This window comes from Triticum urartu, chromosome 5A, assembly GCF_056163025.1.
Source record: "Triticum urartu cultivar PI428250 chromosome 5A, HENAU_Tu73, whole genome shotgun sequence".
In the NCBI taxonomy this organism is placed as follows: Eukaryota; Viridiplantae; Streptophyta; class Magnoliopsida; order Poales; family Poaceae; genus Triticum; species Triticum urartu.
The window spans coordinates 682,997,526-683,010,538 of record NC_141877.1 but is presented as its reverse complement, the minus strand read 5'-3'; the positions used below and the strand labels follow the sequence as shown (position 1 = coordinate 683,010,538).

The window sequence follows — 13,013 nt, the reverse complement described above, 5'->3', positions numbered from 1 at the left end:
TTGGGAAGTAATAAGTAGATGATGGGTTGCTAGAGTGACAGAAACTTAACCCTAGTTTATGCGTTGCTTCGTAAGGGGTTGATTTGGATCCATATGTTTCATGCTATGGTTAGGTTTACCTTAATACTTATTTTGTAGTTGCGGATGCTTGCATTAGGAGTTAATCATAAGTGGGATGCTTGTCCAAGTAAGGGCAGCACCCAAGCACTGGTCCACCCACATATCAAATTATCAAAGTACCGAACGCGAATCATATGAGCGTGATGAAAACTAGCTTGACGATAATTCCTATGTGTCCTCGGGAGCGTTTTCCTCTATATGAGAAATTGTCCAGGCTTGTCCTTTTCTACAAAAAGGATTGGGCCACCTTGTTGCACCTTATTTACTTTAGTTACTTGTTGCTCGTTACCAATTATCTTATCACAAAACTATTAGTTACCGATAATTTCAGTGCTTGCAGAGAATACCTTACTGAAAACCGCTTGTCATTTCCTTCTGCTCCTCATTGGGTTCGACACTCTTACTTATCAAAAGGACTATGATAGATCCCCTACACTTGTGGGTCATCAATGATCCGGCCCCGATGGCAAGCATCTAGTACATAAAAGTTGCAGGCAGCAGCGGCGATGGCGCCAGTGACAACAACACGTTGTAGTGCATGAGAGGAGCCAATGTACTATATTCGATGAATCCCCGATGCTACTCTGCCCCAATGGACATAAGACTGGGCGAGGCATATGATGGCGTCACCACCTTCTTCCGTCCAGTGCTCTTATGGAAAATTCTGCAGACAACATACTCCTCCTACCAAGATACATAAACCAAATTAGTTAAAATCAATAATTGTCACTAGCTAGATATGTATGTACAAGAGAATTCATCCGTCATGAGTACTACTAGTCAAGGACTAAAAATACCTTGGAATTCACATTAATGTTGGCGGCTTCGACGATGTTGGTGGGCAAGTTGGGTGTCGGTTGCTTGTCGATCTCGATTCCGTACTCATGCATGATCCAGTTTGTCTTCCTCCCCCTAGGGGCCATGCCCTTGTAGAAGACCAGTGTCTTCTTCATGCCGATGAGACTTTTGGTCAGCGGTAGAATGATCTCCTTGTCCTTTGTGGTAGCCTTCCAATAGCCAGCATTCATGGCCCGGTTGGTCCGTATCCCGGTAAGGTACTTGAGGTCCTTTTAGGAGAAGAAGTATCGCTCCTTCTCCCCCATGTTTACCTCATTTTGGAGATTCCATAGCTCGTATTTTTTCATATCCACCTCCCTTACTATCGTCATGTCGAAGGCTTTCATTAGAACCTTCGGGACCAGGTAGAAGATCATGATCTCCATGTTCGTCGGGTGAAATCTGATCCCTGGCGGCAGATTCAGCTGTTGTTTCTGCTGCTGAACTTGAAGGTGGCTTGCCATGGTAAAGGATCTTTGGGAAATGTGTGCGGGTTTGAAACAAATGTTGAGGGCAACGATAGAGATGTGTCTATTTATGGAAGACATTCAATGATATATAGAGATATAGGAAGGAGATGCTTAAATAGGACCGAATGCATGTACTGGCAAGATACTTTCCAGAGAAGTCTTGACATTTTTTGGGCTTTGTTTAATTTGTTTTTATTGGTATTGGATGGATGTATGCTAGATAGCTAGATAGATAGACATGCGTCCCTGTCGTTTACAACTGTATGCTGCTTGTCTTGCTGTGGGGGCCATGTCCAGGTGGTGAAAAATGTCACATGTTTTAAAAAACGTAAGTGCCATTTAAAAAGTGTTTATACAATTTACGAAAGGTTTGAGCAATTTAAAAAATGTGGCATGCATTGAAAAATGTATGTTACATTTAAAAAATGTTCACTGGTCCAAAAATATTTTTGTGGCATTTTAAATAAATTGGATGCAATGTAAAAAAAATGTTTGTATCATGTAAAAATATGTACAAATAAGTAGGGTGCGCCACACTAACCATCATGGATGATCCAGCCCCGATGGCAAGCATCTGGTACACAGACGTTGCACGCAGCAGCGGCGGTGGCGCCAGTGACAACAACACGTCGTAGTCCATGAGAGGAGGCAATGTACTTGATTCGAGGAAGTCTCGATGTTGCCACCTTCTTCAGTCCTGTGGTCTTATGGAAAATTCTCGAGACCACATACTCCTCCTACTAACATACGTAAACTAAATTAGTTAAAATCAATAATTGTCACTAGGTGGATATGTATGTACAAGAGAATTCATCAGTCATGAGTACTACTAGTCAAGGACTAAAAATACCTTGGAAGACACATTATTGATGGCGGCTTCGACGATGTTGGTGGGCAAGTTGGGTGTCGGCTGCTTGTCGATCTCGATTTTGTACTCATGCATCATCCAGTTTGTCTTCCTCCCCCGAGGGGCCCTGCCCTTGTAGAAGATCAGTGTCTTCTTCATGTTGATGAGACTTTAGGTCGGCTATACAATGATCTCCTTGTCCTTTCTGGTAGCCTTCCAATAGCAAGCGTCCATGGCCTGGTTAGTCCGTATCCCGGTGGGGTACTTGAGGTCTTTCTAGGAGAAGAAGTATTGCTCCTTATCCCCCATGTTAACCTCATTTGGGAGATTCCATAGCTCGTATTTTTTCATATCCACCTCCCTTACCATCGTCATATCGAAGGCTTTCTTCAGAACCTTGGGGTCCAGGTAGAAGATGATGATCTCCATGTTCGTCGTGTGAAACCTGAACCCTGGAGGCAGATTCAGCTATTGTTTTTGTTGCTGAACTTGATGGTGGCTTGCCATGGTGAAGGATCTTTGGGAAATGTGTTGCTGGGTTGGAACAAATGTTGGGGGCAACGATAGAGATGTGTCTATCTATGGAAGGAATTCAATATGATATATAGAGATAGGAGGGAGATGCTTCAATAGGACCGAATGCATGTACTCGCAAGATACTTTCCTGAGAAGCTTTGACGTTGTCCGGGCTTCATTTAATTTGTTTTTATTGGCATTGGATGGATGTATGCGAGCTAGCTAGATAGATAGACATGCCTCCCTATCATTAACAACTGTAAGCTGCTTGTCCTGCTTTGGGGGCCAAGACCAAGTGGTGAAAAATTTCACGTGTTTTAAAAAATGTAAGTCCTTTTTAAAAAAGTGTTTATACAATTTATGAAAGGTTCATGCAATTTAGAAAAATCATACATTCAAAAAATGTTTGTTACATTTTAAAAAATGTTCACTAGTCCAAAAATATTTTTGTGACATTTCAAAAAAATTGATGCAATGTAAAACAAAATGTTTGTCTAATGTAAAAATATGTACACAGATGTTGGGAGCGCCCCACTACCCATCATGGATAATCTGACCCCAATGGCAAGCATCTGGTACACAGAAGTTGCAGGCAGCAGCGGCGGTGGCACCAGTGACAACAACACGTCGTAGTCCATAAGAGGAGCCAATGTATTGGATTCGAGGAAGACCCGATGTTGCTCTACCCCAATGTACATAAGATCGGGCGGGGCATATGATGGCATCACCACCTTCTTAAGTCTTGTGCTCTTATGGAAAAGTCTGCAGACCACGTAATCCTCCTACCAATACATAAACCAAATTAGTTAAAATCAATAATTGCCACTAGCAAGATATGTATGTACAAGAGAATTCATCATTCATGAGTACTACTAGTGAAGGACTAAAAATACCTTGGAAGACACATTAATGATGGTAGCTTCGCTGATGTTGGTGGGTGGTTCGGGTGTCGGCTGCTTGTCGATCTCGATTATGTACTCATGCATGATCGAGTTTGTCTTCTTCCCCCAAGGGGCCCTGCCCTTGTAGAAGACCAGTGTCTTCTTCATGCCGATGAGACTTTTGGTCGGCAGTAGAATGATCTCATTGTCCTTTCCGGTAGCCTTCCAATAGCCAGCGTTCATGGCTCGGTTGGTCCGTATCCCATTGGCGTACTTGAGGTCCTTCTAGGAGAAGAAGTATCGCTTCTTCTCCCCCATGTTTACCTCATTTGGGAGATTCCATAGCTTTTATTTTTTCCATATCCACCTCCCTTACCATCGTCATGTCGAAGGCTTTCTTCAGAACCTTGAGGACCAGGTAGAAGATGATGGCCTCCATGTTTGTCGGCTGAAACCTATACCCTGGCGGCATATTTAGCTATTGTTTCGTTGTTGAACTTGAAGGTGGCTTGCCATGGCGAAGGCTCTTTGGGAAATGTGTGCTCGGGTGGAACAAATGTTGGGGGCAACGATAGAGATGTGTCTATCTATGGAAGGAATTCAATGATATATAGAGACATAGGAGGGAGATGCTTAAATAGGACCGAATGCATGTACTGGCACGATACTTTCCAGAGAAGCTTTGACATTGTCTGGGCTTTGTTTAATTTGTTTTTATTGGCAGTGGATAGATGGATGCGAGCTAGCTAGATATATAGACATGCCTCCCTATCCTTTACAACTGTATGCTGCTTGTCTTGTTGTGGGTGCCATGTCCAGGTGGTGAAAATGTCACGTGTTTAAAAAAATGTAAGTGCCACTTTAAAAAGTTTTTATACAATTTACAAAAGGTTCGTGCAAGTTAAAAAATGTTTCGTACAGTCAAAAAATGTATGTTACATTTTAAAAAAAGTTCACTAGTCCACAATGTTTCTGTGATATTTTTAAAAAAAATTGGATGAAATGTAAAACAAAATGTTTGTCTAATGTAAAAGTATGTACACAGAAGTTTGGAGCGCCACACTACCCATCATGGATGATTCTGCCCCGATGGCAAGCATCTGGTACACACAAGTTGCAGGCAGCAGCGGCGGTGGCGCTACTGACAACAACACGTCGTAGTCCATGAGAGGAGCCAATGTACTGGATTCGAGGAAGCCCCGATGCTGCTATGACTGAATGGACATAAGACTGGGCGGGGCATATGACGGCATCACCACCTTCTTCCATCATGTGCTCTTATGGAAAATTCTGCAGACCACATACTCCTCCTACCAACGTACATAAACTAAATTAGTTAAAATCAATAATTGTCACTAGCTAGATTTGTATGTACAAGAGAATTCATCAGTCATGAGTACTACTAGTCAAGGACTAAAAATACCTTGGAAGACACATTAATGGTGGCGGCTTTGATGAAGTTGGTGGGCCAGTCGGGTGCCGACTACTTGCCAATCTCGATTATATACTCGTACATGATCGAGTTTATTCCCCCCCCCCCCTGGGGGGCCCTGGCCTTGTAGAAGACCAGTATCTTCTTCATCCCGATGAGACTTTTGGTCGGGGTAGAATGATCTCATTTTCCTTTTCGATAGCCTTCCAATAGCCAGCGTTCATGGCCCGGTTGGTCTGTATCCCGGTGGGGGTACTTGAGGTCCTTCTGGTAGAAGAAGTATCGCTCCTTCTCCCCATGTTTACCACATTTGGGAGATTCCATAGCTCGTATTTTTTCATATCCACCACCCTTACCATCGCCGGGTTCAAGGATTTCTTCAACACCTTGGGGATCAAGTAGAAGATGGTGGTCTCCATGTCCGTCGGGTGAAACCTGAAACCCGGAGGCATATTTAGCTGTTGTTTCTGCTACTGAACTTGAAGGTGGCTTGCCATGGCAGAGGCTCTTTGGGAACTGTGTGCTGACGTGGAACATATGTTGGGGGCAACAATAGATATGTGTCTAACTATGGAAGGAATTCAATGATATATAGAGACTAGCACAATGCCCGTGCGTTGCTACTGAACCATAAAAAGATGATGAGATATTGCTGCCTTAAGAGATCATCGAAAGATGATGATGTCGTATGACTATTGCATGGTTTACATAATCGAAAAGAAAGTGTAAATATAACAAAAGTCATGTTGTACTCATTGATGATTTTTAAACGATCATTGTAGGTCATGCGCGAGATTTACAGTGAGATAACATTTTAAATATTAAAACATAGGTGAATGGTCATGAGTAATTCGAATGCACAAGATCGTGGATCTCGTAGGAGGACAACGTGTATGACCACGTTGAAATTGCAATGTGTTCACTCTCTCCCCTGCAAAAAAATGTGTTCACTCTCTTCTGTGATGCTATAGAACTAGAAGAATTGGTTGGGCAGAGAAATTAATATAAATGCCATGATTTTGAACTGGAGTCGTATGCATTTATAATCTATGTTTTTATAAGTGTTATTCTCATATTAGGGTAGTAGTGTATTTGTTTATTCGGGATAGGTCTCAGAAAAATAACATTCGTTTATTCTATCTTTTGGAAAGTTGCTAGTCTCACATGTGGATAGAAGTGCATTTGTTTATTTGCATGGTCCCGTATGTGAACTCACGACCAACTCCAACCTTTATAAGTTGAAATATATGAAAGGGAGATGCTTAAATACGACAAAATGCATGTACTGGCAAGACACTTTCCAGAGAAGTTATGACATTTACTGGGCTTTGTTTAATGTTTTTATATTGGCAGTGGATGGATGTATGCGAGCTAGCTAGATAGATAAAGATACCTCCCTATCCTTTACAACTGTATGTTGCTTCTCTTGTCATGGGGGGCCATGCCCAGTTGGTGAATAGTGCTAGGTTTCTCGAATCTATCTAAGCCATGTCATGCCAGATTGAACTCTTTTGGTTTCTTGCCATTCTCATTAATCTATGCATATGTACTCCTCATGATATGCCCTACTTTGCTGTTGATGCCTAGCTTTGCACTGCAATGCAACCATGTATTCCACCCTATATACAAGACCTGGAGGTGAAATCTGCGAGTTTATATATTCCATCCTATGCATTCATATACTGTATATAGCCTATGTAGGATTACACGAAAACCATGTGCCTTCTCTAGACAATGTGTGACAAGGAGAGCAGCTTCGATGGATTATTTATTATGTTGGGTACAAGGTGGTGCCTACGAGTGTCAGTAGCATTCACATCGATCTCTCTCTCACCTCCCCCCTTGTGAAAACAATACCCTTGGCTCACTTACCATCGGGCAAAAGGGGCAGGCGCGAACCGCTGCTGAATTCTCGCATACATAAGAGGGACTTCACATTCCCTCAACCAAATACAGAAATGTATATTACATATAACAATCTCTACTTCACATTCCTTCTCCTTTTTTGGATCACCCTGCCACTTTTGGAAATGTGTGCTTGGGCTGAGGACTGTCACCCTGTCACTTTGCCAGCCAACAAAACTGTTGTACAAACCGTGGTGTGTGGTTCAGTTTGTCTATATGAGGAAGTACTAAGTGATCATCTAATATATAGGAAATGAAAAAGAGGGAAGAGGAAAGACCAAATCTCAACACACAACATGCATCCTTGATGCCACCGCCCGAGCAAAATATATATGTAGGACAAATGTTTCCTACCACCCGGTGGTAGTTATTCTCCCGTGAGTTTTATATATTGTATGTAGTATCTGTCAGAATCGAGAGTGTGCATGTCTAGTATGTAGTATATAAGACTATTTGGGTAGTATATATCCCACTATTTAGGTAGTATATAATAGTTTTCTGTTATATTACTTTATGCATGCAAATATGAAGGTAGTTTCAAAATACATAAAAAAATTGCAGTCACATGCAACTTTTTCATATAGGTCACTTTGAGAAATCATAGATATAATATACATACATAGAATGATAAAGTGGCATATATACTACCACGTGATAGTATATGACACATGTGGGTAACTACCACTGGATGGTATGATATATTTCCCCATATATAATACATAAAACTGTTTACATAATTTTTAGAAAAATGTTAAACATGCATTTGAAAAAGGTTAATCATCTGTACGAACAATGTTTGTGACATTAAAAATATGAAAAGTGTTTAACAAAAATATATGTGCCATTTTTAAAAGTGTTTATACAATGTACAATAGGTTCGCGCAATTCAAAAAATGTATGATACATTTTTTTAAATGTTCACTTTTCCAAAAATGTTTTGTGGCATTTAAAAAAATTGGGTAAAATGTAAAACAAATTTTTTGTGTAATGTAAAAGTATGTTTCCAACGCTTAAAAAATGTACATGTCATTTTAAAGAAAAACTCTGGCAATTCAAAAAATTATTCCTGGTATTTGAAAATTTATTTATGCAATGTAAACTATTTTTTTCCGTGGAGAGAAAAGGGTTATTCCATTAAATAAAGTCCAGGACATTTTTAAGAAATATCCAAGTGTTTCTAGAAAATGTCCGTGGAAAATTAAAACATATATGTACAATGTAAAAAAAGTTTGTGTAGTAAAAAAACGATTATTTCCATTAAAACAATGTACAATGTGTATTTCGTAAATGTCACTGCATATTCGAAATAGCGTTCATTTTATGTATATTTTAAATGTACATCATGTATTTTAAAAATGTGCAAAATGTATCAGAAAAATATTTCGGGTTTGCTCTAAAAATGTACATTCTGTACCCAGAAAAATGTATAAATCGGTCAAAAAGGAAAATCAATAAAAAACACAAACGACCAACAAAAAGAAGAGCAAAAAACTGAAGAAAACAAATAAATAAACGAAGAAAACCAACGAAAATAGTGAGAAAAAAACCAACGAAAATACAACAAGCAAATGAAAAAAAAAACGGACTGATCGATCGCTATGAGCCATAGCGGCGCTAAATGGGCCTGCCTCCTAATGAGTCGCATGTAGACATCTCGTATTAGGAATCGGTACAGGTGACAAATAAGTGGGGGGCTCTCGCTTGTAGCAAGGCCGAGGATCATCTCTCCTAGAACCCCTTACATGGCCCGGCCTAGCGAGCCAGCGCGAGGCTCCTGCGAGCCAACGCTTTTATTTATTTTATCTTGATTTTTTCCACAATATATTCTTATTTCGTTAGGTTTATTTTAATTAAAAAATGTTCATTGATTTGGTAAAAATTTTGAATCTGAAATTTAATGAAATTAAAAATAATCATAAATTGTTTACGAAGTTAATTTTTTCAGCAAAGTCACTTGGTAATAGCATACATTGGCTCTTAAAATACAGGTTATATTAGCATAGATGGATGGTGTATATAGTGCTTGCCCATTAACCATTGCTCGAGTCTTGTACCTGCCGTCGGCAGGAAGGAAAGAACCTACGACCTAGGCGGACGAACAACCTACCTGCACACTGCAAACAGGATCAGAGGCCTATAGAGGAACAAAAAGAATCAAGCGACTATGTATAAAACAATAAGCATATGGTGCACTTTATTAATTATTTTTCTATCTGTTTTCCTTTATCACCAAGCAACACGTATTAATTGGGTAAGCAATAACCAGGTGGTACACTTGATATTGGAACCCCCATACATTTATTATCTCTATTCATTCAAAGAACTAACCCGAGCAGGCATTGCAAGACTATTAAGAATCTGTATGAAACTAAGAAAAGTGGGCATCCTCTATAAACATGGATATTGACCAATAGCATATGAGCACACAATCACCCAGGAAGAAAACCACCAGGACAAGCATAAGGTAAAACGGAAATTTATGATACACGGTCTGTAGATAACAATGTATATAGCTTCGAGTGCACTATATATCAGTAGACTTGACCATGAGGACAAATTCAAAGCCAAATGACATGGAAAGGAGTCAAATATATACCATAGAAAAACAAAACTGGGAATGTCAAAAAGACGTAAACAGAGTATACAGATACAACGGCACAGTAAGATAAATAACATGATGTAATAGTGGCTATATATGATTCTTTCTGGTAAAACCATCAGAGAGAAATAAAATTCACATGAAAATATTTGCTTCCTATAGGCTTACAATGATAGGTGTAACTACTTAAACTCACAATTGGATAAGAAGAATGTATGATAAAGGCTGGAAGATATAAAAGGACAACAAATTTAAACAGAGCCTTTGTTTCCATCATTTTTTCAACTGGAGAAGTGATGCATTGTTACATAAGAACGAAAAGCACAATCTGAGAGGAATCACAAAGCCAACCAGTACATACATCGTTTTAGAAGGACATGAACATATTTTCCTTCATTAGGACTTTTACAATTTATTAGGAGGAATTTGTTTCAGGAGATCCATTTGGCAAGCACAAGTTGATCATGATGCAACAGAGAACATTCACCATGTAAAATCAAGATTACCTGAGACTATTGTGGACCAGCCAAACCATTCAGTGCCCCTGCAAAAGAAAGGTAAGGATTTGACAGAGGAGTTCCAACCTGTGATAAAATAAATACCATTACTGCCAGATAAACAGGTTAGTGCATGTAGGGGATATAAACAGGAAACAAGTAAACAACCAAAGCACACTGATACGTCTCCAACGTATCTATAATTTTTGATTGTTCCATGCTATTATATTATCAACTTTGGATGTTTATGAGCTTTTATTATACACTTTTATATTATTTTTGGGACTAACCTATTAACCCAGAGCCCAGTGCCAGTTTCTGTTTTTTTGCCTATTTTAGGGTTTCAAAGAAAAGGAAAATCAAACGGAGTCCAAATGACCTAAAACTTCACGGAACTTATTTTTGGATCAGAAGAAGCCCAGAAGACTTGGAGTCTACGTAAGGGAAGCTTCAAGGAGGCCACGAGGTAGGGGGGCGCGCCCACCCCCCTGGGCGTGCCCTCCACCCTTGTGGGCCCCTCGTGGCTCCCCTGACGTACTTCTTCTGCCTATATATCTCCATATACCCTAAAAACATCCGAGAGCACAATAGATCGAGAGTTCCGCCGCCAGAAGCCTCCGTAGCCACTGAAAGCCAATCTAGACCCGTTCCGGCACCCGGCCGGAGGGGGCAATCCCTCTCCGGTGGCCATCTTCATCATCCCGGTGCTCTCCATGACGAGGAGGGAGTAGTTCTCCCTCGGGGCTGAGGGAATGTACCAGTAGCTATGTGTTTGATCTCTCTCTCTCTCTCTCGTGTTCTTGATTTGGCACGATCTTGATGTATCGCGAGCTTTGCAATTATAGTTGGATCTTATGTTTCTCCTCCCCCTCTACTCCCTTGTAATGAATTGAGTTTCCCCTTTGAAGTTATCTTATCGGATTGAGTCTTTAAAGATTTAAGAACACTTGATGTATGTCTTGTTGTGCGTATCTGTGGTGACAATGGGATACCACGTGATTCACTTGATGTATGTTTTGGTGATCAACTTGCGGGTTCCGCCCATGAAACTATGCATAGGGGTTGGCACACGTTTTCGTCGTGATTCTCCGGTAGAACTTTGGGGCACTTTTTGAGGTCCTTTGTGTTGGTTGAATAGATGAATCTGAGACTGTGTGATGCATATCGTATAATCATACCCACGGATACTTGAGGTGACATTGGAGTATCTAGGTGACATTAGGGTTTTGGTTGATTTGTGTCTTAAGGTGTTATTCTAGTACGAACTCTAGGGCTGTTTGTGACACTTATAGGAATAGCCCAACAGATTGATTGGAAAGAATAACTTTGAGGTGGTTTCGTACCCTACCATAATCTCTTTGTTCTTTCTCCGCTATTAGTGACTTTGGAGTGACTCTTTGTTGCATGTTGAGGGATAGTTATGTGATCCAATTATGTTATCATTGTTGAGGGAACTTGTACAAGTGAAAGTATGAACCCTAGGCCTTATTTACTATCATTGCAATACCGTTTAAACTCACTTTTATCATTAGTTACCTTGCTGTTTTTATATTTTCAGATTACAAATACCTTTATCTACCATCCATATACCACGTGTTTCACCATCTCTTCGCCGAACTAGTGCACCTATACAATTTACCATTGTATTGGGTGTGTTGGGGACACAAGAGACTCTTTGTTATTTGATTGCAGGGTTGCTTGAGAGAGACCATCTTCATCCTACGCCTCCTACAGATTGATAAACCTTAGGTCATCCACTTGAGGGAAATTTGCTACTGTCCTACAAACCTCTGCACTTGGAGGCCCAACAACATCTACAAGAAGAAGGTTGTGTAGTAGACATCAAACTCTTTTCTGGCGCCGTTGTCGGGGAGGTGAGTGCTTGAAGGTATATCTTTAGATCTTGCAATCGAGTCTTTTAGTTTCTTGTTTTAGCACTAGTTTAGTTTATAAAAGAAAACTATAAAAAATGGAATTGAGTTTGTCTCATACGCTTCACCTTTTTAATATCTTTCGTAAGTATGATGGGAAGGAAAATTATGCTCAAATGCTAGAAGAAGAATTACATAGAATGCTTGGCATAAAATATGTGAATGATGAGCATGATTGCAATGTTGTTAGTATGAATTCCTTGAATATCCATGATGCTAATGATATGCAAAGCCACAAGCGTGGGGAAGCTATGTTTGATGAAGATGATATTTTTCCCCCAAGTTTTGATGAGCAAATTTATTATGATGAAAGCATGCCTCCTATATATGATGATTATTGTGATGACACGTATGCTTTAAAGAATAATAATAACAATGAAAATTGTCATCTTGATTTCAATTTTCAATCCCATGATAGCTATTTTGTTGAGTTTGCTCCCACTATTATTCATGAGAAGAATTTTGCTTGTGTGGAGAGTAGTAAATTTTCTATGCTTGTAGATCATGAAAAGAATGCTTTAGGTGCTGGTTATATTGTTCAATTCATTCATGATGCTACTGAAAATTATTATGAGGGAGGAATATATGCTTGTAGGAATTGCAATAATTTCAAGTTTCCTCTCTATGTGCTTAAAATTTTGAAGTTATGCTTGTTTTGCCTTCCTATGCTAGTTGATTATTGTTCCCATAAGTTGTTTGCTCACAAAATCGCTATGCATAGGAAATGGGTTAGACTTAAATGTGCTATTCATATTCTTCATGATGCTCTCTTTATGTTTCAATTCTTATCCTTTATGTGAGCATCATTGAAATCATCATGCCTAGCTAGGGGCGTTAAACGAGAGAACTTGTTGGGAGGCAACCCAATTTTATTTTTATTACATGCCATTTAGATGTGGTTTTATGCTTTTAATTAGTGTTTGTGCCAAGTAGAACCTTTGGGAAGACTTGGGGAAAGTCTTGTTGATCATGCTGTAA

General features: G+C 39.7%; 4 pseudogenes; all 4 read right to left on the bottom strand.

The window, feature by feature from the left end:
- Positions 1-699: 699 nt before the first annotated feature.
- LOC147974145 (NAC domain-containing protein 100 pseudogene) lies at positions 700-1,421 on the bottom strand (annotated as a pseudogene).
- Positions 1,422-1,845: 424 nt separating this feature from the next.
- Positions 1,846-2,781, bottom strand: LOC147974144 (NAC domain-containing protein 92 pseudogene; annotated as a pseudogene).
- A 443-nt stretch (positions 2,782-3,224) lies between these two features.
- Positions 3,225-4,249, bottom strand: LOC147974143 (NAC domain-containing protein 92 pseudogene; annotated as a pseudogene).
- Positions 4,250-4,693: 444 nt separating this feature from the next.
- Positions 4,694-5,600, bottom strand: LOC125507665 (NAC domain-containing protein 100-like; annotated as a pseudogene).
- Positions 5,601-13,013: the final 7,413 nt, after the last annotated feature.